Source organism: Typopeltis vanoorti, chromosome 17 (assembly GCF_054136105.1).
Source record: "Typopeltis vanoorti isolate ZY-2024b chromosome 17, IOZ_Tvanoo_1.0, whole genome shotgun sequence".
In the NCBI taxonomy this organism is placed as follows: Eukaryota; Metazoa; Arthropoda; class Arachnida; order Uropygi; family Thelyphonidae; genus Typopeltis; species Typopeltis vanoorti.
Genome location: NC_143565.1, coordinates 106802155 through 106818244, shown reverse-complemented (window position 1 = coordinate 106818244; position 16090 = coordinate 106802155). Strand labels below are relative to the sequence as shown.

Below are 16090 nucleotides of genomic sequence, written 5' to 3'. Positions count from 1 at the left end.
ACTGCTACTGATGACGAATATTGTCAATCTTACTGTAATCTTTAGTTATTTTCATATTTTATGTATTTTCATTTATAGAAATTGGAAGTTTATTTTCATAATTTTTAATTTTTTTTTTTTTATGTGTATGTGTCTGTTTAGTTCTTCAAACTCGTTTATCCACATTTTTATCCATGTTACCTGTCGGTTCATCTTCTGGGTCTCTTAGTTCCCCCAACCATTTAATGTGACGTCAGCTGAGTCATCCAACCAACCTCTGGGGTATTACCAGTTCAGAATGTGAGGGGTGATATGCGCAGAGGAGTATAAACTGCTGTCGATTTTGTGGCATCTTGGGTCGCCATTTTGGTGCGTGTGCATAGTATGTGTGCTGAGAAACGCTATCCGGAATAGCCTTTTTGTATGTGTGCGTGTAGAGGTGTGTGTGTTTGTGCTGTTTCCTTTTCACTTCGACTGTTGGACACATGACTGTCAGCTGGGGTGAAAACATATTTTTAATTTTTTGGTGCAAATACAAAAATATTTTACCTGAATGATTAAAGAAGATACGTAATAAATGCGGCGTATGCCGCATGTAATTTTTTTGTGGCTATCTAATTAAAATTATGCATATAACCAATCAAAGTTTTATTTATCTTCAATGCATCTGTTGTGCTTTTCAGTAGTAATTAAAAGAAAAACTATTCGTGCATCTTATTTCACTGCCTTTACAAACGGAAAATTCACTTAATATGTTGGAAATGAAAATATAAGTGATTAAAGGTAAGCGTGACAACTTTCTTTGGGCGTAAACCGTTTTTGAATTGTTTCCAACTGTGAAATTAATGCAAAATCTTATGTTTATTATGGTACTGTTTGTGCATGTGTAAAGATGGTGCGAATTGAAAAAGTAAAAAAAATAACCGTAATGTGATAAACACAATACATGGTAGAAAGGCGAAATACCATCAGAGCTGTGTGGATTGCATATTTGTCCAGTGGTACAGGAATTCCGAATTAAAGAGGTAAGTTCAAGCAGTACATCTGTTTATAAAGTATACTCATATACTATAATGCATTAATTGCAAGTTTGATATATTACAGTGTGGAATAGATATTCATATACATGTGCACTCCAAGATGCAGTTTTGATTGTTCTTAGTTAAGCTAATCAGCAGATAAAATATTCATAGTTTATTATGAAAATGAGTCTACTGGACTTTTGAAGGATTGCCTCTGGTTTATGAGTAGTAAAGGAATGGGAAACATGTATTGTTGTATATGTATGTTTTTAAAATGTTTTACTCCTGACAACAAAGAAAAAATATTATAAGAACATAAAGAAAAAGACTAAATGCATTTTTAACTAAAAATATATTGTCAAATTTAGTTTCAGTAACCACACAGACACAGTATATTTATGTTAGAAAAGTGTACAAATCACTTGATAGCAAAGGTTAAAACCCCTGCTTTTCTTTAAATCTTATTTTACTTTGTCTTCTTAAAATAATAAAATAAATAGGAAGTTCATTGAATTTATTCAATGAACTTCCTATTTATGGATGTTCAGTAGTTTAATTAAAGAATAAACATAAATATTTTCTAAAAAAAAAAAAAAAGTGTACATTTTGGTAAAAACCAAAGTGAGTGATTATTAACATAATTCAAATAACATTGCTTGAAAATTATTTTTACTAGCATATCTTCAGTGAATTGCAACACCTGATTATATTAGATCTATAGAAATAATTACCTCAGCTTTTGCATCTCTTTCTAGACATTTCAATGAATGCATGTTAATATTAAATATGGTTCTAAACTTAACATAGGACAAACAAATTCCTGCAAAATTATGAGGATGTTAAACATACAGATAAGTTACAAACACCAAGTCACAGACCCAGAAAGTCCAACAAAGACTAGTATGGGAGGTGAAGTTTGCAAAATCAGAAATATAAGAATTCTCTGGTAAATAAAAAGTTAAAAGCAATATGATAAAAGAGTAGCTCATATAAAATCCCTCACAAGTAACTTGAGTTCTTGAATAATATAAAGAAATAATATAGAATGCTAAGTTAAAAGTAGTTGAACAAATGCATAAAAACTTGAAGAATATTGAAGATGAACATGCTTGACAATGAAAAAAATGTGTTAGTTGTTACTAAAGAAACAAACAAAAAAAAAATTTAAAGGAACACTACAAAAGGTGATTTAGGTGACGTGTTATGTGGTCCTTGGACTCAACATAGGCCTCACAACTCCTCTATTAATCCTTCAATTATATGCTACGACACTACTACTGTCAGCACCCCATGTCATAGTAAAAATTAATATGAAGATATTCTGGATCTAAGGGATAATTATTTTCCAAAATCAGTCAATAAACTTGATAATATTAAAGTGCTCCAGTCACATCACTTTTTCATTTTCAAGAGGTTTGAAAGCTGTTAAAAAATTTAATGTGCAAAGGCAATGTTATTTGATCTTAGCACCTGTTATTTTAGGTACTTAAATATGAAGATCTAAATGTTTTAAAATGTCGCATTTCAGAATGCCAATTCACACGAAATTGAATTATTGCAGGGTGCTAAGTGTATGATTATTATTATTATTATTACGCGATTCCTCCAAGGAGTTCCAACGACTCATCGCGGGAGGGCACCTACTCTACAACTCTGTCTCCACCACTCAATCCAACAACTACAACAAACCGCAACTACCATCATCATCATCTACACCAACACCATCTACTGCCCACCACCACTGCTAATATTTTCACAGACAATCACAAACATCCATACCCATGGCAGGATTCAAACCCACAGCCTTTTATGCTATCCACTCAGCCAACCAGGCTGGCAAATGATCTACAAACAGAAATAGTTTTATGTTTTTTTTTGTTTTTCAAGGAATTTGCTTGGAAGTGGCTTGAATAAGTCCCGTGTTTGGTTTCTAGAGTAAAGTTTCTGGATTATATCTTAAACCCATTCACAATGCCAGTGTCATAGAAGTTTGTTTTGTGGATATGATTTTCATTAAAAATGTCTTGATATCTTTGTGTGGGAAACAGAGAAATATAGAATAAATGCTTCGTTAGTCATCAGTTTAAGGTAGCAAACTAGAGTGCCCTTCCACAACAAGCCCTTGAACTTGTCACCTAATAATAATAATAACATCGAAGAAGAACCATCGCTTGGAAACCATAAGATTATGGTTAAGTGTGAGGATTAGATTATTTTTCTTGGTTGGGGGAGGGAATGAGTCACGAGTGCTCTTTTTCTAGTGAGTGAACAAGTTAAATATATAAGTATTGCGTGAATAATTGTCAATGGTCTCCTTTGTTGAGGCTGCAAACTTCAAGGAGATACACAAGTAAATGTAAATGGGATTCTTTTATTTGTTTCTGGTTGTTTTTGAGATTTAATTATTTTATTTTTTTTAAATAAATTTAGTTTTGTTAATGCCCACACCAGTAGTTCAGCCTTCTGAACCCCAAATACAGCAATCCGAATCTAAAGTCGGCCTCTTTTTAAGTATATATATAAATAAATCATGTAAGTGGAAATAATAACTGCAGGAATAAGAAATAACTAGAAATTATTTACAAGTTTCATAATTTTTTCTTTTTTTTGATAGTACTGTGTCCCCTCCCACGCATACACAGAAATCATCTTTGACATTTCATCAGGGCCAAAAGTTTTTTGTTGCTAGATCTGCATTATGCAAGCACATTTCCAATAACATGCGAGGCATCAGCTTTCATACCTTTTTTTGTCTCTTTTCATTTTCCATTATTTTAGGCCCAGTGGCCTGTTGGCTAAGTGACTTGTTATAAACATTATTTTGTAATATGATTTTTGACTGTAGATCCATGTGTGTTCGCAGGCTGATTTGCCTGTTCCAAGGGATGAAAAACCCTCTATCTCTGTATGGTCTAACTTACCATTAGACCAGATGAAGGTTCTTCACGTCATGGATGGGAATCAAACCCAGGTCTTTCTGACCAAAGGGCTTTGTCTACACTGACTGAGCTCTCTCTCTCTCTTTCTGTCTGCCACAATTCTCTGAGACTAGCTATCTCATTTTTAGTTGAAGAGCTCATAAAGTTTCCTTGTGATGGGATTGAAACCACTCTTCCTGCTTAGAGGGCATTATTATCATGGAAAGAACTTCATATCTTTTTTTTTTTATCCCAATTTTTAATTTGTCCTCCCCCCCATTTTTCTTTATTATATTCATGTGTCTTAATGATAAATTAATAGATTAATGATACATTTTGGTCTCTGCCACTTCTCCCTCTGGGATTTAGAAAGTATCATTTTTTTTTTTATCATTTCTCAGATATTTAGTTTTTCTGTCATGTTGAAAGAAAATGACACAGGAGTTTTAGAAGAATTTTTTCTGATATAGGTTTTTCATTTAATCTATTTTTCAGTGGAAATAGCCTATGTGGAATGAATGACATGACTATTGGCTTATAGCAAATGATTCTTTAAATCATTTGCTATATGCCAATATAGTATTTATTACTATATTGGCATATAGTAATATGCCAATTCAGTGTGTACATTTATAACATGTGAGTGTTGTTTTTGCAGCATTCAGTCAAATTTTTTTGTATTTGTCTGCTTCTGATAACCAGCAGTGATTTCCAGGTTAATGAGTTTAATAATATTTTTCAGCGACTTCAGTGCATTTTTGAATGTGTTTCTTCATGTACCTATGTATAATCTTTGTTGTCCATGCAACGTTTAAAAAAAAAAAAAATCATCCCATAATGAATTAATCTGAGAAGAGAACAAATTATCATTGTTATCACCCTGGTATTATTAATCTTATAATTAATAAGATGTTGACTACAGAGATTTTCCATAATCTCCCTCATTATTATTGTTATCATCTGACCTCTATGGAGTCAGAGACACATTGTGGGAGTACACACTATTGCACATAATTCTCATCCAATCATGCCTTAAACTGATTCAATGTATCTACATTCACAACACATTCAGGCAATGCATTCCACCTCACCAACCATTCTCCATACAAAGAACCTGCTCCTCACTCTCTGCTCACACCTTCATTATACAGTTTCTAGCGATGATCTCTCACTCTACCCCCCCCTCCCATTCTATAAAAAATCTCATTCTATGTTAACCTGATAACAACCCCTGACTAGCTTATATCTCTATCATGTTCCCCTCCCCCTTCCTGTTCACGAGGCTTTGCAACATACATTCTCTCAATCTGTCCTTGTACTCCACATTCCAAAGACCACTGACCACCTTTGTGAATCTTCTCTGGACCCTTTCCAACATATCCTTGCCATCATGAAAACCTGATGACCAAATCTGTGCACAATAATATACATGAGTCTTGATCAAGACTTTATACAATGGCATCATAACCTCTACTTCTGCTTGTCAGGGTCCTCCACATCATTGCCATTATCTGATGTGACGTCTTCACAACTTATGCAGTGTGGTCCCTGAATCTCAGGTCATTGTCCACCATACTCCTAGATCTCTCATCTCCTCTACTTCCTGTAAAGTTTCCTCACCAAGTTCATACTTTGCATCCTATCGTTGCTTACCAAATCTCAAAACCTTACGCTTTGCAACATTGAACTGACAGTTTCACTTACCTGCCCATTCATGCAATCTATTCAAGTCTTCCTGTAAGGCCATAACATCTGCTTGACTCTTTATTGCTCTCCCCAATTTAAACCCATCCCATTAACAATTTACTTATAAATTGAACAACAGTGGTCCCAAAACTGACCCCTGCAGTATATCACTAGTGACCTACCTCTTTCAGGGGATACTGCATCCCCATGTACTACTTTCTGATACCTATCTGACAGCCAGTCACTGATCAAACCCAGAAGTCTTATCCAGTCCCATCTGTTTCAATTTATTTAACAGCTTGTCATGTAGCAGTCTATCAAAAGCTTTTGCAAAATCCAAATACACCACTGTATATGCATATCCCCTGTCCAAGGTATTTTCCACTCTCCTTCCACTCCCTTGGAACCTGTGCTGTTGTAAGACTTATTAAACAGGCATGCCAATACTACTGCCAATTCCCCTGGAACATTTCCTTAATTATTATTATTATTCAGGCCTCCATGGAGTCAAAAGACTCATCGTGGGAGGTCCTTCCTAAGAAACACAACGTCTATCAAGACTCATCGAGGGGAGGTCCCCCCCCTAAGAAACACAAAGTCTATCATACCACTCCTTGAACTCATTGACCGTTCTTGCTCTCACCACTCCATCAGGCAATGCATTCATGGTTCAACCACCCTCCATGCAAAGAAACCACTCCTCACCCTCTTGCTCACAGTTTCCTTTCGTAACTTCCAGGGATGGCCTCTTGTCATCACTCCTTCCTGCTGTTCAACCAAGCAAAAGAACTCCCCAGTGTCAACCCTGTAACCACCTCTCAGCAGTTTAAAAGCCTCAATCATATCACCTCTCCTTCTTCTATCCACCAAACTCTGCAGTCCACATTCCCTCAGCCGATCCTCATAACTATCATTGTACAGTCCTGAAACCATCTTTGTTATCCGCCTTTGTACCCTTTCCACAGATAATTTATCCCCTTCAAATCCTGGGGACCAAATCTGAGAACAATAGCCCAAGTGTGTCTGATCAGGGTCTTATACAACAGAATGATAACTGTTTTTTCTCTACAAGTCAGTGTCCTTCTCATTATTGCAGCAGTCCTCTGTGTTACCTTCACCACCTTTGCAATATATCCCCTAAATTTCAGGTTTCTATCAATCATCAACCCCAGATCTCTTGTCTCCCCTACTTCCTCCAGCTTAACTCCTCCCATAGAGTATGCAGCGTCTCATCAATGTGTCCCAAACCTCAAGACCTTACATTTTGCTGCATTAAACTGAAACCCCCATTCATTTGCCCATCTATCTAGCTTATTCAAATCCTCTTGCAGGGCTGCCGCATCTGCACTATTACTAATAATCCTTCCCAGCTTTGCATCATCTGCAAACAACTGAATATCCCCTTGCAATCCACTGATAATGTCATTGATATAAAGGTTATACAATATAGGTCCCAGTACTGAGCCCTGTGGGACCCCACTTGTAACCCTCTGCCTCCTTGAAACTGCTCCACCATACACAACTCTCTGATATCTATCGGACAGCCAATCCTGAATCCAGTTGACCAATCTGACATCCAGACCCATGTGCTGCAACTTAAATATCAGCTTATCATGTGGCACCCTGTCAAATGCCTTTCCTAAGTCTAAGAAAATGGCAGTATATGCCTTTCCATCATCTAATGCTCTTGTAACTTTATCATAAAAGGCTAGCATATTGCTAAAACAAGAGTGCCCCTTCACAAATCCAATTTGACTCTCACAGATAATATTACCCTCATCTGCCCAATGCTGTATATGGTCCTTCACTACTTTCTCCAAGATCTTACTAACTACTGATGACACACAAACTGGCCTATAATTAGACACTTCCAGTCTGCTACTGCCCTTATGCAATAGCACTATCTTACCTTCCTTCCATTCCATGGGCACCTTTCCTGCAGCCAGACTTTCATTGAAAAGCCAGGTCAAAGGTACTGTCAGTTCCCTAGCACATTCTCTCAAAACTCATGATGAAATACCATCCAGTCCCACAGCTTTACTGACATCTAGGGTACTCGGTATTTGAAACACACACTCCTCCTGTAACTCTAAACCTCGAACCTGCCCTATCCCTCTAGCATTAAAACTGACTCCTCCAGGACAAAATACTCCAATAAAGTGTTCATTGAACAGTTCTACTATGTCCTCTGCATCAGTCACTCTATTCCCATTTTTATCCCACAATATCATTCTTCCACAGTCATTTCTCCTCCTACTGGCCACATATCTAAAAAAATTCCCTAGGATTTTCTTTGGATCTTAGGGCTAATCTCCTCTCATATTCTAGTTTCATCTTCCTTACCATACTAGTCACTCTTATGGCCTGTGTCTTATACTCTTCATGCATCTTCTCTTCACCTGTCCCCTTATATCTCTTCCACAGCCTCTTTTTCGCATGCAATTCCTGTTTAATATTGTTTGTCATCCACTTTACTCCAAATTGTGTCCTCTTGTTCACTTGTGGTATATTGTTTGTCATCCACTTTACTCCAAATTGTGTCCTTGTTCACTTGTGGTATACAACTTACCATTGCTGCTAACAAATATTCTTTCATAATTTCCCATGCACTAATGATATCCCGGCCTTCCAATTCCTCCATCCATGAAACTTCCCCAAGTTGACGTCTTAGACTATTATAATCATCTACCTTATAATTCCACATACATTCCCATCTCTTTGATACTCCTGCATGTTTCTTCCTTAAGATGTGTAATATGTCATCAAATCCTATCATTATTGACATCAAGGTTATTTATTTCCTCAAATACCCCCTGCTCACTCACAATTAAGCCATCCTCTCCTATGTCCTCTACACTTAAGTTTCTCTTGATTCTACCCTGATCAGGATGAAACACTCTTATAAATTGATCACCGAATACATCAACAATTAGTTACACATATCCCCTTTTGATGGTAACCTTTACCTGATTGACCATGATTACTCTCACTATTTGTCAGTATTGTCTCATTTGCACTTATAAGGATATCACCCAATCCAACATTTTATAACTTTGTGTTGCTTCTGTCATTTGCTGCCTAAGGCAGTTATCCCTATGAAAATATAAATTCACTCCTTCCATACACTATATCTTCCTTCCTTCCAGTCTACATCATTATATCTCCCATTAAGATCCCCCTCCTTTTAAAAACTTGCCCAAACAGTTTGTGTGAACATTTAACAATCAGTGCCCTCTACATTCCATGGCTTATAATAATATCCTATTAGTTATATTCTGTATAGTTCAATCTCATGCCAAACATCCTCAAAACCATTACGCATACTGGTTTTTTTTTTAAAAAAAAAATTGAAAGTGACTAGGTTGTTATCACTCCATTAAAAGATGGTGTGAAGAATTGTAGAATGAGTTGAGAATGTGCTATCACCAGCAAAACTGTGGATAGGATTTGAAGTGAGTGAGAGAGAGAGCTAGAGAGAGACGTTTATGTATATAAGGAAGACCATGTGTGAAATAACAGAGCCTGAGAAACGCTACATTAGTCCGAAAATCGGAAGAGATAAATACTTTCCAGCATTTACACACATCAAATGATCTGAGAGAAAACTGGAAATCCAATTGCGAAGGGAGGAACACGGACCATATGATGGCAATTTGCTGAGAAGCCTTCCAAACCCGATGAAATGTCCTGGAAACGTCAAGTGCAACGCAGAGGCTTCTCCAAACCTCTCTGTGGCATGTAGTTCAGATGTAGTGAAGAAATCAGCTATGAATCTTGATTAGTGAAATTCATATTGATGTCACCAGTTGCCATTTCTTCAAGTTCGAAGAAGTTGATTGTTAATGACCTTCTCCATTACGATAGACAACACTGAAGTAAGAGCAGTAGGTCAGTAGTTTGGCAGACACTCATCACCTTTTTTTAGGAATTTGCTATATACAGTCATCCCTCAACTTACATCCATTCGAAGATACATCCATGATCCCATAATGGAATAAATAACATTTTCAACTATACTTTTGAATAAGACGTAACTGAGCATAAAGTAAAAAGGTTTCTATTTAGCAACAATACAGTGCCAACAGCGCATTCCACAGCAACCTCCCTTGGCAGTCAACATGTGGCTTCACATTTTGTGTTTTAAAAATAGGTTGTGTATTTATCATTAAATATTTTGCGATATTTTGTGCAACATGGCCTCTACATACCCAATTAAGAAACCTAGTGAAGAATCACAGAAAAAGAGGTGAGTAATTGATCTTGAAATGAAGTTGCAAGTTCAACGATAGTGACGAAGCAACGACAGAGTCCTACCTGTGATTGGAAAAGCTACTTCCATCATGCATAGAGGACCTAAACCAAAAGCACATACCTATTAGCACTATTACCATAACCGCTAAGACACTAAGTCTCTTCAACAAGAGAAAGCAGGACCCGATTATGACTACGAATTCAATGCTTCTTCCAGTTGGTTTATGAGATTCAAGCAGCATTTTGCACTGCATAATGTGAAAATGTATGTGAATGTGCAAGTTCCAATGAGAAGGCTGCCAAGGAGTTTGTGGAGAAATTGGATAAAATTATTACGGAGGAAAATTATTTGCCACAGCAAATATTTAATATGGGTGAAACCTCCTTGTTTTGGAAAAAAATGCCTGAGCGGACAATTCATCCACAAAAAGCTAAAATTTATGCCTGGTTTCAAATCTCTTAAAGACTGTGTTACGATTCTGTTAGGGGTAATATGTCTGGATATAAACTGAAACCATTTGTGATATGGCACACTGAGAATCCACGAGCCTTCAAAAACATTACGAAGCATACTCTTCCAGTTCATTAGCAGAGATATAAGGAGCTGTGGATGACTCAAAAATTGCTTGATGATGCCACAGCATATTCACCCATATTAAATATTTGCCACAGCAAATATTTAATATGGGTGAAACCTCCTTGTTTTGGAAAAAAATGCCTGAACAGACAATTCATCCACAAAAAGCTAAAATCTATGCCTGGTTTCAAATCTCTTAAAGACTGTGTTACGATTCTGTTAGGGGTAATGTGTCTGGATATAAACTGAAACCATTTGTGATATGGCACACTGAGAATCCACGAGCCTTCAAAAACATTACGAAGCGTACTCTTCCAGTTCATTAGCAGAGATATAAGAAGCTGTGGATGACTCAAAAATTGCTTGATGATGCCTTAATCAACTGTAATGCAAGTGAAATGGATAACTATTGTGCGAAATAAAATGTAGGATTTGAAATTTTATTAATTCTAGATAATGCTTCAGGTCATCCACTTTATATCGATGATCTTCACCCCAAGATCAAGGTCATGTTTCTCCCTCCAAAACACTACTTCATTGATCCTACCGATGGATCAGGGAGTTCTTGAAGTGTTTAAGGCTTAATATCTATGGAGAACTTTTTCACAAGCCATTTCTGCTACCAAAGGAAACGATCTGACTCTCATGCAATTCTGGAAAGCATTCAATATTTATCATGATATTAAAAATATTGCTGTAGTTTGGGACGAAGTGATCTCTCAATGCATGAGTGGCATATGGAAAAAAGACATTAAAAAAATTTGTGCACGATTTTGGAAGTTTTGAAAAAAATGAAGACCTTTGTAAATTGATTGAAGAAATAGTGGGCCTAGCAAACAATCTGAATCTCAGAGTGAATGATGACGACATAGTTCAGCTAATAGAAATTGTTCCTGAAGAGCTGACCAACGAAGAATTGGTCAAACTGAAAAAAGAGAAACAAGGAGAGGTAGTTAAACAATTCATAGTGAAGGGTCTTGCAGAAATGTTCTCTGCAATTAGCGATGTTCTCATAATGGTTGAAGACATGGATCCCAATGTCGAATGCTACTTATTGGTAGAAAGGAAAGTACATGATGCATTTGCTTGCTGTGAACAAATTTATGATGAAAAGAAGAAGAGGAGTAAGCAAAGCACCTGGGACATTTTCATCGAATAAACAAAATCTACACCAGAAGAGCCACAGCCTGGTTCTTCACAATGAAGATGTGATTGTGGAGGAAGATTTGGGTGATTATTCTCCTGTTTTTTAGTGGCAGTAATGCATAGTATATAGTTTTATAATAAGGTTTAAAAATTAAAATGACAGTGTACTTATTACTGTTAAGTCCCTAACCCCTACTGTTGATTTAATGTATCGACTTGCATCCTGCCAGATGGAATGGAACCCCAACGTAAGTTGAACGATGACTGTATAAGCTTCTTCCATGCTGTAGGGTGGATGCCAGCCGAGTATAATATAACATGGAGATGATAAAGAATGGGCATTTATTCAGACGCATCTCTTGAGCACTGCTGTTGGGTTGCCACCAGGATCAGAATAACCTTTTGTTATCCAGTTCTAGATTCATCTGATGTCTTTCTGGCAATGGCCTCGGGATGTAGTGCCTCTGTGGCCAGGTAAAGAAAACAGGTGATTTTCCCTAGTCATGTACACACGAGTTTTATCTTTCTTAAGAGAGTCAGGGACTCATCAAGGTAGACCATATACTACCCCACCAGCTGTCATACTTATTCTTGAATTATTTATTCATTCACACTACTTGCACACCCAACAACATCTAATGGCAGTTCTTTCCATTCATGCACTAATCTATTAGTGCATGATTGTAACGAACTGCCATTGGAGGGAAAAATCTAACTCTCATTCCCTTCTTGATGGCATTCATTCTCAACTTCCCTTTCAGAAGTTTGTAAGTCTAAATCATATCACCACTCTTTCTCCTGTTTGCTAGTGTCTCCAGTCTACCATTTCTCAATCTGTCTGCATAATCAGTATTCCACAATCCTGATATTTTTAACACACTCCTTTGCACTTTCTCCATGGTATCAGAATCACCACAGAAACCAGACCTGTACACAATAATCCAAGTGAGGTGTTATCAGTTTTGTAAAGAGGCTGAATTTTACTTCCCTTTCTTTACATGTCAAAATTTGTTTCAGCATTGCAATTATCCTCAGTTGTTTAGCACTTGAACTTCAACTTAATGGGGAATTCTGGTTAATGGAAAATCAAAGGTGGTTAGATATAAATGGTAAATGGATCAGAAAGGAAGCCGAGAATAAGAACATGGAACATAATGTTATTTCAGGTAAAGATGAAGAGTTAGTGGATATTATGATTTAGAGGAAATTAGATGTTTAGAGTTTTGAGCTAGACACGATACGAAAAAACAGGGAAAGAAGAATTTAAGAGGTGATTGTTTTGTAAAGGATAAGATGACTGGTCAAAAATAGTGTAGGTTTTTTATTATCATCAAGGAAGTAAAGGACAGACATAAAGTGTGATGAATTGTAGTAATTTACTGTTTATCCTACATTAGGAATGCAGTTTGCCATTCTGATAATTGAAAAGTTAGATCAGATAATTAAAGTACAATTATATGGTGCTATACTGTACCATTCACTAGATGAATGGTAGAGTAATCTACCATTTATCTGATGATAGGATAATGGCACTTGTATTTGAATGTAATGAAAAACAAATCTCAGTTATCTGGGTACATGCACTGTACCCAGACAACTGATGCATTTGGAGGATATTATTCAAAATAAGAGTGTAATCATCTTAGGAGATATTAATACACAGGTTGGTGACGATAGAACAGTAGAAAAACTTTTGGGGCCAAGGTAAGTTAGCCAATCTCATATGGACATGGCAGGGTTTTTTCTTCTGGAAACTGAGGTTTTTCATCCTGCACATAGGCAAATCAACTATGAGAACACAATGCAATTTACACACAAAAAATACCGTTGTAGGTGGTGGTGCATGGTAGATGCTGTTATTAGTAGTATTGTTGTTGTGTGAAGTTGGAGAATTAAGTAGTAGTGGAGTAGTGTCCCCAACAATGAATGTATGAATGCTTGGATCCCTTGGAGATGTCATGGTGTAATAATAATAATGGTGAGCAAAAAATTAATAATACATTATTCATCTTTGATAAAGAATAGAGCAGGGAAGTCATGAACATTTTGTCATCTGTTGTCTTGGATGGAGATCATAGGTTTCTTAATAGGCATCTTTCAGGTTTGCGTTTGCAAGAAAAGAGAAGACTGAGGTTAATCAAGAGTTTGATTCTCAAATCAGGTTCAACAATATCCATGAATTAATTAGATAATTTAGGTTAGGAAAGGGAAAAATAATTGAGATGTAATGATAGGAACGTCTCAATCCCCCCCCCCCCCTCACCGTGCATGTGTAGAAGAGCAAGTGGAAACAGAAAAGGAAAAGAAACATGCTGGTGGAACGAGAGTTAAAGTAGTAGTTAAGTGTTAAAAAAAAATTACATTATAAACTTTTTTGGAAGTTCATAAATGCTATCAAATAATGATAATTAGTTATAATCAGAGAAAGAGGCATGCAAAAAAAATAAATAAATAAAATAAAAATAATTAAAAAGGAAAAGATAAAAATCTGGGTTGAATATACACATAAGTTGGAAGAAGCTATTAATGGGAGCAAAAAAAAAATTATATATATTTCATTATGTAGATTAAATTTTATATATATTAACAAAGAATAGGAAAAAAATAAGGAAATAGTTTTTTCATACATGGAGATGGAAATCGTTTGACTACTAGAAGAGATTAGGATGACTTGGCAGCATTATTTTAGAGGTATGTTAAGCAAAGAAGACCAGAATAAATATATTGTATAGTGATGGAAAAATAGGTCTAGCAGAGGTTGAAGCTTTGAGAGAGAGAGAGAGAGCAGCTATTTCAATTTCAGGATTGAAATAGTTGTGTGATATTCATTAGACTGAAGAAAGAACTGATGCCTGACAATTGTATCGAGGGGATTATTATAATATTCAAGGATGTTAATAATGCTGTTAGTTTGCAGAAGGGTAAACAAAAGAGATGATTGTTGTGGCAGGGACAAATGATTTGAAAGGGAAGAAATATGCAATAACAGAAGATATGAAAGTTTTTGAAACAAGTGAAAATGAAGAGTTAGGAAGTAAAGATTGTGAGTCTGCTTCTTCTTTTCAAGGATTAGGCATTTGCTTGTTCCGGCTTCACTGGTCTTTCCATCTTGTACTGTTCTTTCCCTCTCTCTCTCTCTTTCCCTTTGGTCTATATCTGTCCACCTCTTTTGGTAGCTGATATTTTTCCATCAAATAGATGTTATTTCCATTTTTTTCTGTATTCCTTAAGCTTTTCATTTATCTTGTAAATATCTAAAATCATCCTTTTACGTTGTAAAAGGATGATTACTTTCATCCATCTTTTTAATGGTCCATGTTTCTGCACCATATAGTAGAGTGGGAGTGACCATTACTTTATAAAATTTTAGTTGTTTCTCCTCTTGCTTTTTTTTATTCAGTGTTCTTTTAATTGTTTCACAGATTTTCTGAAATTTCTTTATTTTTTTATCTATATTTTATCTTTTAGATATGTTATTATGCAGCCTAAATAATTAAATCTATGAGTCTGCTGCCTCGATATAATAGGAAAGAGTTGAGATTGCTAATGAGTCGATGAGAAGATTATGCAGGAGGAATGGTGTGCAGTTTATAGATGTATGTGTGAATTTGATGGATGAAAAGATATATATGTCTGACTGATTGCATTTAAATTGTTTTGGAGTTAGATGTATGTGTTCTTTAGTGAAAGTTTGGAAGGGCAAAACCAGGGAAACTAGAGATATTGGGGGGGGGGGGGGATGCAATCAAGAATGTGTCTGGCCACTCCTGGGATAAATGAGTGTGTGTTGTACAAAAATGATTATGCAGTGCTGAATGCGATTTCACAGGTTTCTTTCCGATTCAAATGGTATGGTACTGACATGACACAAGGATAATTGTGATTACAAGGGATGTTGAAATGCATGTACACAAGTGCCAGAAGTATCCAGAATAATGGAGAGGAGTTTTTGGCATTGGTTAACTTGATTTGGCCAAAAATTATAGGCATCAATGAGACCTAGTTGACAGAAAATGATATAATCACAGGGATAGAATGTAAAGGGTATTGTAGTTTTGGGGAGAATAGAGGGAATAGGACAGGAGATGGGATACTGCTGATGATAGCAGATGAACCACAACCAATAAAATTAGAAGTTAAAGAGGATTTTAGGTCTCTGGGAGATGGTTCATTTGAGGTTGTCTGATGTGAGATAGAGGCCAATAGGACAAAATATATTGTTGGTTTGCTGCTATAGACCAGAGGGTATAAAACAGATCTATAGAGGATCCAGAGGAAGATGTAGATGATGTACATCAGTGCATTAGAATAGTGAGTGCAAGCCAAGCAATTTTGGGAGACTTCAACTATGCCAACATAGACTGGAGGGAGGGAAGGGGGCGTGTCAAGATGGAAGTAGTATTTATACAATTGCTAAGGGATAATTACCTGAAACAACATGTTATAGAGGGGGACCAGGCATTTCAGTGATGGATCTGATAATAGCATAAGAAGATATATCCATAACCAAG

General features: G+C 36.2%; 1 protein-coding gene across 7 annotated transcripts in view; it reads left to right on the top strand.

Moving 5' to 3' along the window:
• Positions 1-337: 337 nt before the first annotated feature.
• The window catches only part of LOC150097746 (MAP/microtubule affinity-regulating kinase 3-like), a 297798-nt gene continuing 282045 nt past the window's right edge, over positions 338-16090 (top strand). For 2 of the 7 annotated variants that reach the window (XM_090407471.1, XM_090407470.1), the window contains exon 1: positions 338-1004. The gene's annotated coding sequence lies outside the window, so the exon portion shown is untranslated. The remainder of the gene's footprint in view (positions 1005-16090) is intronic. The other 5 variants (XM_090407466.1, XM_090407464.1, XM_090407469.1 and 2 more) reach the window with 3 other exon arrangements.